Below are 15764 nucleotides of genomic sequence, written 5' to 3'. Positions count from 1 at the left end.
GAAGTTGTAGACAGCAATGAGGTCACCCTTCAGTCTCCTCTAAGCTAAACAAACATAGTATCCTCAGCTGCTCCTTACAGCTCATGCCCTCTAGTCCCTTCACCATCTTTCTTGCCCTCCTTTGGACACATGCTAATATTTGTATATCCTTCTTATGCTGTGGAGCTCAACACTGCACACAGTGCTCAGGGTGAGGCCACACCAGTGTTGAGTATAGTGGGACAATCACTTCTTCAACCAGTTAGCTATACTGTGCCTAATGCACCCCAGGATATGGTTGGCTCTTTGGCTGCCAGGGCACAATTATAGACTCCTGTTGAGCTTACCATCCACCAAACCCCCCAGATCCCTCTCTGCAGGGCTGTGCTTGTGCTCCAGGCTCTTGTTCTCTAGTATATGCGTGCATCCAGGATTATACTATCCCAAGGAAAATTATTCAGAGCATGGAATGCTGTTTCTTAAAAAAAGTATAAACTGAATACCGTAACATGGGGATAAAATAAAATGTTGAAGGGTATTCATGTCATTCACCTTGTATGCTGAATGAGACAGAGGTGATATGAAAAAGGAGTATTAGTGCAATTTGAGAGTATGACATAATGCATACACTTATCTGTGCATTGCCAATTAATAACTAGTTCAAGGGGTGGAATGCATAGGAGCAGGTCTGAAGGTGGGATCACAGGGTGGGAATTTTTGAGTCTGACTCAGCATAAACTGACAGAATGGGAGGAGGAGCTGCCTGTTGAGCTGAACATTGGCATCAAGACTCAAGGATAGGAGACAGCAGCTCCAGGGAGTGCAGAGTATGGGAGGCATTTCTCAAAAGCCATGTCATGAATTGGCTCTCATTTTCACAGTTGGTTTTTAGAACTGAACTGAAGTTGCATGGGCATGTAGGGAATGTTGCATTTCCTAACCTGTACGCATTTGACTTTGCAAACTTAATATTATTTCAATTTTTCATGTATAACATTTATTTATAATGGAGAGCACAAGAATGGTTTAGAACAAAATGAAGAAATGATAGTGAAAGAAAATGATAGTTGTAGAGTAAGAGCAAGAGATTGAAGGGAAGGTACCTTAAGAGACACTAGAAAGTTAAAAGGGAATGGTGGACCATTGGAGGACCACAGAAGTAAAGAGAAGACCACAATACATTCAGAATTGAGAGTTGGGGTGCACCAGTGAGGGGACTGTGGATCAAGCACTGGTTAATGCAACAAAGAAGGATGAAAAAAATTGAGTATGTGGAAAAGAGGCTGCAATAGGATGACATGTTTAAAGAACAAGAATTTTAGTTTTCTGGACACAAGTGAAACTCTCATTTTGCAGTCATTCTAAAAGAAGAAATTATAAGGTCAATAAGGAGTCTTATGAGAGTCTCTTCACAGAATCTTGTCTTAATGGAAAGTAGGGTTGGTTCTTTCCCATTTGCAAGGCTCTGTGTGGCACATATTTTGAGCCTCATGGCAAGGGAGGGACTGTGCTGTTTAGCATACTCTCCCATCCACCTTACAGTTCAACAAAACCCTGGTGGAAAGATCTAGTAGTAAATTTGACTGTGTCCTGCCCTAACTCATTTTTCTAAACGGCCTTTTAGCATGTAAACCAGCAATGCATTAATCCAATCTGAAGGTGCTGATGACCATGGGACAGTCCACATCCAACAGGAAAGGACAAGTTGCCTAAAAAGGCAACTTTGTTCATTGCTAGAACAGGCTGAGACACTTCGAATGAAACTGAAGAAAAATGGCTTTGCTTTGAAAATGAAAAGGTTTGCAAAAAATTACCCTTTTCCCCAGTTTTTGTCTATGAAGTATGTGTCAAAATATTGTCAAAACTATCATCACAGTGATTTGCAGTAAGATAATCTTATTATGATTTTTAATAATTTGATTTTTAAATTAAATTTCCTACAAGCAATTTCTTGAAGAATGTTTTAAAAACTGGCCAATTTTAAGCCTTATGAAATAGAATTCTCTTTACAATTTCATATTTTGCAGGGTTTTTCTCTCAGCCAGCTCTAAACAATCCTAATAACCAATCAAAAACTACATTGTGGATCTTACTAAGATAAAGTAGAAGCCAGATCACCAGTCAAAAACTACTCATTCCTTTTCATATATATAGTATCACCTGGATTTATGCAGGCTAGCAGTGCAGTGTCACAAATGAGATATACATTGTTCTCCTGTTATCTGGCACTATCACTCATCTGATTGCACATACAGCGAGATCAACATGTTGGTCCAACTGAAAATTGTCCGGTTTTTAGCCACATGAATGCTCATGTCAGCATAGAAAGGTGACAGAAATGTATAGCCAGTCATTGAGGAGAGGACAGGAGTGCTACTTTTGGCAGCAGCTTTACCATGCAGCAACTTGCTGGCGATGAAACCACACACTAAACCTCATGGAGTCTGATCTTATTCAAGCTCCTCAAAAATAAAGGAATACCATATGCCAGATTCAATGGAAAGAGAGAGCGCTGAAGGTTCCTGTATACCGAAGCCCTTTCTTTCAATACTGTTCTTACAGACCCCACAGGAGGAGATCTTCAACCTGTAAGTAAACAATCTTGTTTAGGAGGAGACTAGAAAAGGTTTGATTTACCAAATCCAGTACTTGATTAATATTTATGATCAAATAGTTTTTGAGATCTACTAATGAAAACCTAGAAAGAAATTGGATTTAGAAAGAATAAGGAATTTTCTATACATATATAAATATATCCATAGATGCCACTCCAAAGATAGGTTATGGTAAGATGAGAAGCTGGATTCATGCAACAACTCCCTCCTGCTGAAATGGAGTAATTCAGGCTGCACGCTCTTCTGTGCTGTCTTTGTGGGGGCTTCAGTACCTGTAAGATACATAAGTCACTTCAACTCACTAAGATGGCAAAAAGCTATTCACTTTTTTTTCCAACCCTTTAATTGGTTTAGTAGGTTGGAGAACAAATGTTATTAATGGTGGCAGGGCCCCAAATATAGCTGAATGTCATAGCTGACAGCTTTTCTCAGCAAAATGTCACTAAACCAACATGAAATGATGCTATTTTAGTCTTGGACTTACAGTTTGAGGACAGTATGGAAAAGCTAGTTGTAGAAAATTATCCTAAAATTGATTTGGTGTAAATTGCACAGAAAGAAAAAAAAAAAAAAAAAGCAGGTCTGTATCTAAACCTCTTGATTTCATAAGGCACATTTTGGTAAACTAAGGAACCTAGTTAATCAAGTCAACTGAACTGAGGAGGTCAGGAGTTTGAAATGGAAATTATTTGCTGTTTCTTCAAGGGACAGGTGCTAACATAGTGCATAAAAAGAATAATTGAGAATAAGTAGAGCGCTTTCAGGGAAAGAGGGACTGACTAACAAAAAAGCTTTGCTACACATCAAGAAGCACAGAGATAAGATGGTATTTTCCAGAGCAGAATGAGGGAAATGGCAGCAGGTAGTACCAAAAAGGAGAGTGTCAAATTGGAGAATATCTGCTAGTAGGTTTCTTCAGGAGTTTTTCTTGGGATTGATCTTATTGTTTGGCAAAGAACAGAAAATAAGCTTATTGCATTGGCTAGTTTCACAAAATAAGGCAGCATCATCAACACAGCTGCAGTGGGATGTCATATGGAAAAACAAGGAATGACCTTGATGATTGAACTAATGGAAACAAAACAAATTGCTATAATACAAAATGCAAGGTCATGCACTTGGAAGCTAACAAAAATTTTGCTGTTAATGGAGAACTTTCCCAGCAAAGAAGTGGTGTAGAAAAGAACATAGGTACTACTAGAATAGATGGTGGTTATCTAATGTAGTTGTGCAAAAAGGCAACTGCACACCCAAGACTGCGGTATTTCATGGGGATATGGAAGTATTAATGTACTGTACAAGGTAGTAATTCAATTTAAAATGGAATATTATGGGAATTTGAACCCACATTCAAGACAGATGAGTTCAGACTGGGACAGGTAGCAATAAAGGCTAGTAGAATGACCAGTGGAATGAAGATCTGTTGAGCAAGAAGAGACTAAAAGATCTTTGTTTAGTCTAGCAAAAGGAAGGCTGAGAGGGAATATGATTACTGTCTATAAATACATCAGGGGTAAACACCAGGGAGGGAGAAGAGCTATTTAAGCCAAAGGACGAATACTGGCACAAAAGCAAATGGATTCTTGACTAAATTTATTTTGAAAATTAGAAGAAGGTTTCTAACCACCAAAACAATGAAGTTCTGGAACAGATTTGCAACAGGAGTAGGGGGTAAACATATCAAACTACCATTAAGATGGAGCTTGAAAAAGTTTCTGGAAGGGATTATATGACAGAGTTTCCTGTAATAGCAAGAAACTGGACTCAGTGACCTAGGGAGTCTCTTCCAGTCTTAACGTCCTATATTCTGTTCTGCATTGTCATTTCTTCTCCATAAAGACAAGAGATTTATCCAACTAAAACCCGCAAATGTTTAAAAACTAATGAAAAATTTGCAAGTAAAAATTATGTTGATTGATTACTGTAAACTCACTGCAAGTGATTTCAGAATAACATTTTACTGGGTATTATATTGTTACTGTTTATTGTATTGGAATGGGTGCCCAGTTTAGAACATAAGTTATTCTTTACTTTTTCAAAACTGAAATATGGGATGTGGCATGAGGTCATTTGAAGACATATTATATCATGCAATGAATAGTAATCTTATAGGATAGTGTATATTGTCTCATTTGACCTTTTAAAATATCACTTTTGGTTATATAAGCTGCAAATTAAACAGCTGAATGCAATTTATTTATAGATACATATTGATTTGTTTATAAATATTATGAAAAGTATATGTAGTTCAAGAACCATAATGAAAACCACAGGTAATGTTTTGTAGAAAGCAATTTTTAATTTTTTTTTTATACTATGGGTTCTGTTATGTACAGTACAAATATATACACACATATGGTATCTTTTCATTAAGAGCTTTAGTCTACAAAGAATAGCTACAATGCCTAATGAAACTCAAAAATCAGAACACTAATTGAGGGGAATATTATATAATAAAAACAAAATTACCAAAGTGTTACTAATCATCATAGGTGTTTTAAAATTCTACTTTTTTTGTTTGGTTTTGTTTTTTAAATCTTTTTCCTTCCACTACTATTTCTTGAAGTTGTGTTGGGCAACCAACTAGTAGACCAGAATTCCATCATGCCATGACCATGAAAACACGACAGGTTCCATCAACCAGTACAGTTTATCCACGTCTTTCTTCTTTGTGATGGCCAAGGGGGATTGAGGCTAAACAGACAAAGTGAGATTAAGGACAGAAAAGAGAAGTATCAGCAGAAATGGTAAGAGATGAAAGTAGAGAAAAGAATAAGATCAAGAGGATAAATAGAACTGTGTAAGGCAGAAATTACAAGTTTGTGGGGTGGGGCAGTATAGAAACCAACAATGACATGAAAGAAATTTTGAGGTCACATATTTTACAAAGGATGACACTCCATTTTCACTTCCACAGGTGGTGGAAACACAACAGACGTTTTTATAAACATGTTTTATCTGCATTCCAGACACAATTTTTTTCCAAGCCAATCTTGAAATCAGTTGTAATAAACTGTGTTGTAAAGGGTTTCACTTTCCAAGTGTAACATATATAAAGTAGTGAAAGACATCTTGTTCAAGTATTTCCTCTTCACTCCTCAGAACTCTGTTCTAGATACTGGACAATTCGATTGATGTAAACCTAAACAGTGTTCAGGTTGAAGAAGTCCTTCAGTCAAAGGAATATGTTTCCTTCTAATTCTGGAACAAATGCCACTGTTCTTTATCATAGACACATATAGCAGGAGGTAGCTTTAAACTATGTTCATTCTGTTCCTACAATATACTGTGCATCACTTGAAGATTGGCTTGGTAGTGTTCTCAAGATTCCTGCTCAAACATAAACTCTTTAAATATACCAGATTACTCCTTCTCAGTTCAAGTACAGTTGACTGCTTTTTGAGACAATTCTACTCCATGACGGATAGAAGGATGTCACTCTTCTTGTAAGTCATTGAGCATACTGCTGGTTTGGCTTTGTTGAATTTATTTACTGCCAGCCAATACATTTGACATTTTTTAGTGAAGTTGCTGACATCAGGCCTGTCCATGAAAGCAGTGGTGTGGAGCCTATAAATATATCTGTTTCAGATCTCTGGTGTTCATGAAGATATTTTACTGCTTTGTGTTTCAGCTAATGCTAACTCTTTCAAACCATATAAATAATTACTCAATCATCTGGATTATTCTTAAAATTCTTCTTAAAAATAATCTGAATTATACATGGGTTTATAGATTGAGGAATTTACACAGGTGTCTGAACATTTTCCTCCTTTCTCCTGATGTCAGTTGAAAAACTAATGGAAAAATCATGGTGTAATTCATTATTTTTGTCTACATTTGAATCTACAAATTAAAAAACAGGGTGACATGTCTACAGGATGACAAGGGTTCTCTGGAGTTATAGACTTTTATATATAAATACATTTCAGTACAGGTTGAAAATTACAAGAAAAACTATTAAAGTTTCTGTTTGAATTGTATAATCTAAAACGTTAATGAAAATGGTCTATTGCTACATTGCTGCATAAAAGTCCTAGGTAACACTGTTAGGTAATGTCTATTGCTAGGGCAGTGGTAAGAGGAAGGTGCTCTTTGGTTACTTTTAAAATGACAATTAAGACTGATAGGTTTCATGTAATGTGTTCTAAATTAGAAAACCACTAGTTTTCTACCATCCATCTCTAGACACGCCAAAGCTCTCAAAACCAGATGCTTAAATCCTCTTGAATTTCTTTCTGAGCTTCATCAGAACTTAAACGTTTACAGATAAGCACTGTTGCAGAACAAAAGTCTTCTTCCTGAGATGTACAACTGAAAAGGTTGGAAAATATGTAGTGTAGAGGATGACTTAACGTGGTTTTGACTTTTACCAACTTAGAAGATAGTCAAGGCTAATAATGGAAACGGTCAGGAGCCAGCTGACCTGATGGAGCATTAAGAGATTCAACACTGAAATTTCAATCTGTCTGGTTACTATGAACATAATTAGCTGGATGGTGTGATGCTAGAGAACAAAGTTTATGAATTTACAGGGCAACGTTGAGGAGACCCTCAAAACAGGTGGTGATTCCTCTCCATGGCACTTTCTCCCTTGGCAGTTTTGCTTGGCCATCAGCTCACCTCTTTCTTTCAGGCATGAGCAATGGCGGTGCAAACTGCCACCAGCCCTGAGGTAACTCTCTCCCCTTGCACCAAGTAGCCCTTCCAAGCTTCATCTGATCGCTAGGATGGTGCGAAAAAACCCCACATTAATTCCCATCAACAACATACAGTGTTGGAGAAGCTTTTGGCTTGAGTTGTTGACTGAAGCCTGTGTCTCCGGGTGGGACCATTAGGAAGAAATTAGATGTATTGTTGTGACAATAGAAGATAGAAAATTTCTGGTCTCTCTCACACATGAAAATTATTAACCAAACACATCAAGGGTGGTGGCGGAGGAAGGAGCCAGCCCTTAAGTGACTTCTGCCGCCCTAAAGCAAGGCTGCTCCGCGGGCTCCCCAGGCTGATCGCGCGGGAGGCTCCCAGCTCCGGGCTGGAAATGGCGCCAGCGACTTGAACCCGGCTCCTTGCGTATGCAAGAGGCTCTCTCCAGGAGACACTGCTCCGCGTGGTTGACCCGAATTGATACCAGCTAGAGGACGCAGGGCGGGTATTTGCTCGCTCTCCCTCTTCTGGGCAGAGGAGGATGAGTAAATGGGGCAGAGCGGGACCAGCGCGCAAGACGAGAGGCTGAGCTCACCAGGTCCTCGAAGGAGCGGACGTGAGTGCCATGGCCAGCGCGGGGGGAAGGAGCCGCGCAAGGGAAGTGCGCATCCTCCATTTTGGCGGAGGGCGGGCGGAGAGCTTGGCTCCTGGCGCCTGGCCGCCGACGCCGCCCGGAGCACTCCTCCCCACCCCGCGGCACTGCTGGGGGCACCCGGTTCCTTTTCCCGCAGGGAGTCGCGCAGAGGTGCTTCAAATGGACACCCCGCTGCGCCTCACGTTGGTTCGAATTGGTTCCAAGCTCCCCGCAGCAACTTCCGACAAAATGGAGGACGCCACCACTGCTACCACCACCACCACCAGCAGCTCCTCCAGGAGCCATGTCGGCGGCTGATATGGCGCCCTCCCCCGCAGCGGGTGGGGACAGGAGGGCGTCCTACGGCGAGGAGGCGCTGCTCGGCTGGGCAGGCTGTGGGGCTGTGGGCGAGGCGCCCTCCCTGGCATGCCTGCGTTCTCTCCCTTTCCCCTGTGGGAGCGCTTCCATTATCCACGCTCTGTCCCTCATGGAAATAGCCCCAGGTTCATAGCCCTGCTGAGGGAAGGAGCGGGGTGGGACCTCTGGGAGTGCCACGGCAGAGCCCTGCCAGCCCCATCGCTCGGCAGTGGCGGGCGGAGAAGGCGAGGTGAGCCCGCTCCCCACGGCCGGGGCTGTGGCGCCCACAGGGACCGAACGCAAGGCTGGGATGGGCAGCGCAACCTCCCCGCCGGCGGAGCGCGGCCGGCCCGGCCCGACCCGGCCCGGCAGCAGCGCAAACTTCTGCAAGTTGCTGCTGTCAAAGAGCTGCGCGGGGAACGCGAGCGCAGCCCTCGGACGCGGGTAACGAGCTGGTGGGCAACGATCCGGGTTCCTCAAACCTGATGGATCAAAGTGGGAAGAACCCCAGGCATGGCTAGGAGGAAGATTGGCAGTTTATAGGGTCAACCGGCTGCGGGCGGCTCTGATGGATGGGCGGTCCACCCACTCCGCTAGCCCAGCGCGAGAGCCCGCCCTCTGGTGGAGCCAATGGCGGGGCAGGGAGGCGGATCTCCCGCGAGCTCGCTTGGCCCGGTTCCTCCTCCCCTTCGTTAGCAGCTGCGCTTCGCCCGGGACTGGACCGAGTTAGAGTTGAGACGCCGGAGGAGTAGCGCAGAGTGCGTGCGTCCCCCGCGGGGGGGTCCGTGCCTGCGAGCGCTGGGGAGCCGGGTAAGGTGGGGGTGCGGGGTGCTGCGCCTCAGGGTGGGCTGGCGGGCGGTTGGCGGCGCGGAACTGCCCCCAGGGCGGGGATGGGAGAGCAGCCGCTGTGCCTCCGAGCTGCCCGGGCTAAGTACCCCACGGTGTCGTCGCTGCTGCGCCGCCACCTCTCGCGGCGGCGGAGGGGGCGCGGGCAGCACCGGGGGCAGCCCCACGGGTAACCATCGCGGCCCGAAGATGGGCGATGGGGGTAAATGGGGGGCACCCTGGGGCAGCTGTGAAGGGGGGCAGGGGCATTTGGGGGAAGGGCCGGGTCTGTTTTAGCGCCTCCTATTTTAACTCCCTCCCTTCCCCGCCGGGCCCTTGGCTGTTGTTCTGCCCCGGTGCCTCCCCCACCCACCGCCCTCGCCGCCCCCCCGCGGGTGCCTCCCTCCCCTGCCCGGCGCGGCGCTCCGCGGATCCTGCCGCCGTCGCTGCTCCCCTCCCGTATTGTTTGGCTGGGTCTCTCTAATGGCGGACAGGAGGCGGCAGTGCTGCTGGCCGACTGCAGGGGGGCAAACCCGAGACCGGGGGCAACTGCCGCCGGAGCGTGCGGGGGGCCGAGGCGCTCGCCAGGCGCTAAGGCGCCGCCGCTGAGGGCCCTGCGACCCCCCGGGGCGCCGGTTCAGGGCTGCTTAGGCAAGTTAACCGGTAATATTTCCTCCCCGGCGTGGGTGCTACCAGTGCCTGCCCCCATGCACTCGTGTGGAGAAGCCTCCGGTGCAACTGAGCGCGGGGCTGGCCCCTTGTCCCCCCGCCTTCAGCTGGGTCAGGTGGCGTGGAGGACTACCCCACCGCCCCCGGGGAGGGCAAATTTATTTATTTATTTATTTATTTAAAGGGTTGGGATTAAAGGGAAATGGTGGGTGATGCAGGCGGTACCTGCCCTGGCCAGGCAAAGGAAACGCTGCTTGGGGGCGCTGGCTGCTCTTGGCTGCCCCGTGTTAACCCCATGTCTTTCCCTTAGGCTCCAGCCCAGTTTGGTGCAGCCTTGGCAGAGACCAACAAGGAGAGGGAGCTCTATTGTGAGTGCTATTTATGTTATCTATTTCTGCCTCTGCTAGACCTGCTTAGGGAGGGCTTGACCCACCCCCCCATATTCTCCGGGGGCAGGGGTAGAAGGAGGGGCCTCCAGGGTTGGGTGGGGAAATTCCTGGGTCCAGCAGCTGCCGCCCTGGGGCGAAGCCCCAGTAATGGCTGTGAGGCGGCTCCTCCTCGGGGTGGGCGCTGCTGCTGCAGACATCGCTCCTGCAATACCAACTCCGGCAAGCAGACGACGGGCTGCTGCCGCTGCTCACGTTACCCGACTCAGGAGGGAGGGGGAGGGCATATTTCGGGTGCCCTCTAGAGTTTTAGAGCGTGTATTAAAACCCTTGAACAAGATACCTTTAGCCATCTTTAATTTTTTCCCCCTTTCTCCAATCCTGTGTCCTGTATATCTTGAAGCTAAGAAGAGGAATGAGAGGTTTAAAATAACCCAGCAATTTGCGGAGCATACTCCAGTGTCTCTCCTTTGTGCGTTCAGACTGGTTCTTTATGCCTGCAGATTTACTTAGGTGATTTTGTTGGGCACCTTTGGCAGTTTGTGTGCCTTGGCGGGGCTTTAAGCCATCTGCTTTGCCCCTTCCCCAAAAAGTTGGAGGTCACTGGGAAAACCCACAGCTTCTTAATAGCGAGCGTTTTCAGTGTTTCATCTGTGTGGGATTTTCAAAGCAGATTTTGATCTGTTGGGTGTTAGGTTGGCTAAGGAGAGGCTGATTACCGATCTCTGTCTGTAGGATTGGGGTGTAATTTTACTCTGGTTTGCGCCCCTCTTCATAATATTTTTTCCCCCCCCTGCACGGGAGATTCTGGTGGCGTAGCAAAGGAGAAAGTAAGGCGGTGTGCGCATGGGGAGAGGTTTTAGGAGCTCTTGAGTTTGGCTGCGGCCGCCGTCCGCGGGCTGTCGCCGGTAGAGGCCGCCGCGAAAAACGCAGCCGGCCCCGGCAGGTCTGGTGGGTAACGTGCAGCCGGAGAACAAAACAAAAAGGCAGCGCCTGTCTTGCGCTCTGGGTTCTTCACTTGGGTACAGCAGGGATTCAGGTGTTGTAGTCTTTCCCCACCACTTGTATCTTGAAATATTTTTTCCTTTTTTTCCTCCCTTGTCATTCTATGTAGTAGATTTTCCAGATTTGCATAGCTTGCAACTTTCTTTGTCACTTTTTGGTGGCTTACATATACAAAGAATAAGTGATTCTCTGCAAAACCTCACCGCTTGGGGGGGGGGCATCAGGTTTGGATTTATTCTGAGCTTCTAAAATTACCAACGTCATGAAAACTTAAGAGTTTGTATAGCCTGTTATCATTAATAAAGTGGTCTGTTCTAAACCTTGACTTACTACTGTAATTTTTAAATTTTAATTGTAATTTTTTAACTATTGCTGCATCTTGCATGTAAGGCTACCACCTAATCTTGCTGCTGATTCATTATACATTCCAGTCTAACAGCTAGTTTACTTTTTCTGATGCTTCATGTTAAAAAAGTTACTTCTAAGAGTGATCAAGGCAAATAACGCTGTGGAAGGAGGGAGGCTGTTGTGTTGGAAGGGAGTGAAAAAGGATGTTGTGTACTGGAGCTGGTTTGAAAAAATTTTTGCAGCTTTGTGTGGCTGCTTATGAAAAGATGAGAATACTGCCAAGAACAGCTGTATAGCTAGGTATCAGTAAACCTCAATAAGCAGTTGCCAGCTGGTTTGTGAATTACACTAGCGTTTTGCACAAAAGCATCCTACTAGATGGCACGTTGTCCTTCTCCAGCTGTGGTGGTGGTACAGCCTTTTCTCTAGCACGTGACTGGAGGTAAAAAGTGTATCTTATGGCACATGATAGGCCATGCTGTTGTGTGAGGGAATGTGTTTGGTGCTTACTGCTGCAAGATCATCAGCTCTAGGAACCAAACTCCTCAGCCACAATCTGTGAAATGAAGGTGGTGATGGGACATTATTAGGTGGTTAAAATAAATAACTTGTTTTAACAGAAGACTGTCTTAATTAGAGTATCTAATAAATTTGCTTTATATTGTTATTAATCCTCTTTGACCCCAAATATATGATTGCATTCTATTGTTACTTACCCTGGAATAATATGCTAAGAGTGATTTGCATCAGCAAGAATGTACAAAAGCCCGTGGAAAAAGTGAAAGGAAGTTTCTTTGTCTTCTGCAGAGCTCGTTCAAGTATATGGAGGGATGTGGGACCAAAACTGGTACAACCCCTTTCAAATTTTTTGCTGGTTTTCTTTCCTTTTTGTCCAGCAGCATCATGAACAGTCTTGCATTGTTATAGTAGCTTTCATTTTGGTTTTGAGGACTAAATACAGAATAACTGAACTTCTGTCCTCTTGTGTCAGAGTTTGCAACCAATTGATATACTCTGCAACAAAAGCAGAATGAGGAATTCTGTGAAAAATTTATATCAAGTATTGTTACTAATGGAAAATCCACTGTTCATGGAGAACTCTTTCTTTTTTCCAGAAGATGTGTACATCACAAATAACTAAACTCAACATAGCTGTGGAAAGGGATTGAAATTTGAAGTTCAGAAGAGTTCAAAAGACTAGTAAGCTGTCCTTTCTGAGAAATGTGAGATAATACTTGCCTCATAAGGCACTTAGAGCCCTGTATGCTACAGGATTTTTGTTGTCTGCTGAAATTGTTGAGTTTAACTCAACAGTTGAAGGCACTTTTGCAACTTCTTTTTAACTTTAACTTCATTTCAGTGATTTAATCTTATTAGGTAAATGTTCCAGGAGGATAACTGGGTTTCTGAGAGATTAGAGTTCAGAGGAAACTTTAGCTTTTCTTCCACACTTGTAGCCTACCCTACATCCTGCTGGCAAATATGGCTGGCAGTATGTGCTAACTTGGTATATGGATGATCTTCTCAATTTAGATACTAGTATTAAAATTCTTCATTTTGGACCAAGATTTGTAAGTTTGTCAGATAGTGTTTTGTATTTGTAAGAGAAACCTTAGGTAGAAGGGAGCAGTGTGAGACTTCTGGAATGCAGTTGTGTGGTATGTCCTCTTCAGTTAACATTTTGACTAACTGATTTTATATCATAGTTTTCCAGCTGCACAATGACTTCCAACTCCTGTTTGTTGCCCATACTGCATGCATTGGTGTAGATGCATTTCACTTGGGTTATTGATACTGCTACCTTTTTGGGGGGAGAAGCCCTAATTCTTATGTGACTGTTCTTAGGTGCTTCTGTGGTTTGTAATGCATCAACAAGCCTTGTATCTTTGCTGTGTGGATCTCCAACTCTTACCCCCACCAAGATGGCTAAGGAACATTCATTGCTGCTCTGGTTGGCTTGGCTGAATATGAGCCAGCAGTGTGCCCAGGTGGCCAAGAAGGCCAACAGCATCCTGGCTTGTATCAGAAATAGTGTGGCCAGCAGGACGAGGGAAGTGATCATCCCTTTGTCCTTGGCACTGGTGAGGCTGCACCTCGAGTACTGTGTTCAGTTTTGGGCCCCTCACTACAAGAAGGACATTGAAGTGCTGGAGCCTGTCCAAAGAAGGGCAATGAAGCTGGTGAAGGGTCTAGAGCACAAGTCATATGAGAAGTGGCTGAGGGAACTGGGGTTGTTTCGTTTGGAGAAAAGGAGGCTGAGGGGAGAACTCATCGCGCTCTACAACTACCTGAAAGGAGGTTGTAGTTGGGTGTTGATCTCTTCTCCCAGGTAGCAAGTGATAGGACAAGAGGAAACAGCCTCAAATTGCACCAGAGGAGGTTTAGGTTGGATGTTAGGAAAACTAACTTCACTGAAAGGGTTGTCAAGCACTGGACCAGGCTGCCCAGGGAAGTGGTTGAGTCACCATCCCTGGAGGTATTTAAAAGGTGTGTAGATGTGGTGCTTAAGGACATGGTTTAGTGGTGGACTTGGCAGTGCTAGGTTAAGGTTGGACTTGATAATCTTAAAGGTCTTTTCCAGCCTAAATGATTCCATGATTTCAACTCCGCTTACTTATACAGAGATTGTTTTGGCAATTTAAGGCTTTTGTCTTCTGTCGCTTCCAGAAGTTATCCATTTTAAAGCCAAAAACCATATTCATTCTATGAAACTCTGTGCCACTAGAGTTCAATAGGATTCACACACACAAAAAATATGATTACATGTCTGTATGGATGAGAACAGCAGCACTTGCATTAGATGAGATCAACAGCTGTCCTTTATAGGCAGGTTAGATTGTTACTGTCTACTGAGGGATTCTCATTCCTTCACCTGAAGTATCTTGTGGATTGGACATGTCAATAATGAAAGTTGTTTTCTTACTCCAGTTTGCTATCAGAACAACATTATTTCAATGCATGGTTACAATATGGAGGACAAATTCAGATTTTACTAGTCCAACATAATTAAAATTGACAGATTATTTAGTTTTGTGGTCAGTAGAGAATCTCCAGTGACATGATTGCTACCAATGTATTTTTCAAACTGCTCTGTGTTCAGAGGGTATTTACACTTTGTTAATTTATCCTAATGCTTAAGCTCTCCATCCTTCTGTGTTTGCCAGGCTTTTTGGAGCTACCTTCACCATTACTTCTTTCTCTGCGCTTTCCACCATCAGCCACCAGAGAATAATCTGATGGGGGGAATGGCAGGGATTCATCACGGAGGCAGGGGTGCAGAAGTAAGTGTTCAGTGCTCTGAACAGACTAGCTGCAGTAATGGTTTGAAATGTACTCGGGCATTACCAGTGCTGTCCCCAACCATACTGAGCATCAGTAGCACAAGAGGATTGTGGAGGCTTTTTTGTTTGTTTTAAGTTTGTCTGAGATGAGACTACTTAATGATGCATTGCTGTTGTGCAGAATTGATAGTTTTAGATCTCTAAAATACTTAACACTTAATATGTTACTGCTTTACCTAAAATAAATGAATTAGGCACTCTGTACTTGACAGTACATTAAGATTCATAAACTTTTTTCCTTAACTCTTACAGGACTATCAGAATCCTTCAGTTTGTATCACTGTAACTTCTAAAAGCCATAATACCTAAATTTGTCTACCTAGTCCATCAAGGCATAGTCCCTACTCACTAGTTTTAATAGTGACACATGATAAGATGATGTCATCTTAATTCAACCTTTTGCCCAGTTTAATAGATCATGCAAAGTAGCGATGTACACTTGGTCACACACTCTGTTAACTGATGGGACAATGACTGCATAGATACTTGCACCATAGATTACCAATCTAACTCTTGGAGGGCTAGCAAAGAAGGCAGATTGTTAGGAGAGGACAGTGGTATTATGGAAGTATTTGTATTGGTTTCTACATGCAGTTTCCTCAATTCTTCTGTTGTGAAAGGTGGCATTGGAAGAAGATGGTAAAATCGGGCATAATCCATAGAATAACTATATGCATGATTTTCTAATTTAGGCCTGTTATGGCTCATAGTCACTTTTAGAAACATGGACCTGTTTATTTTCCTTCTGCAGACTTTTGTTGGAAGCATGCGTGTTTCTTGTGTTCCTCGTGATGCATCTTTTTTCTATTTTTCTTTCTTTTCTCCTTGAAAGTTTAACGTTGGTGAAAACCTTACTTCTTTCTGGAGCTCCTGTTCTTTAGATCCCTGTAAGAGCTCTCTAGTTTGGCATTTACCCCAGTACTACATCAGATTTTTCTGAAAGTTATTTTGTTAATCT

General features: G+C 44.0%; 1 protein-coding gene across 1 annotated transcript in view; it reads left to right on the top strand.

Moving 5' to 3' along the window:
* The first annotated feature begins 8884 nt into the window (after positions 1-8884).
* Positions 8885-15764, top strand: part of ZMYM2 (zinc finger MYM-type containing 2) — a 91929-nt gene continuing 85049 nt past the window's right edge. The window contains 2 exon segments of the mRNA XM_075742231.1: positions 8885-9042; positions 10037-10094. The gene's annotated coding sequence lies outside the window, so the exon portion shown is untranslated.

This window comes from Balearica regulorum, chromosome 1 (assembly GCF_011004875.1).
Source record: "Balearica regulorum gibbericeps isolate bBalReg1 chromosome 1, bBalReg1.pri, whole genome shotgun sequence".
Lineage (NCBI taxonomy): Eukaryota > Metazoa > Chordata > Aves > Gruiformes > Gruidae > Balearica > Balearica regulorum.
This window is presented reverse-complemented; position numbering and strand designations above follow the sequence as displayed.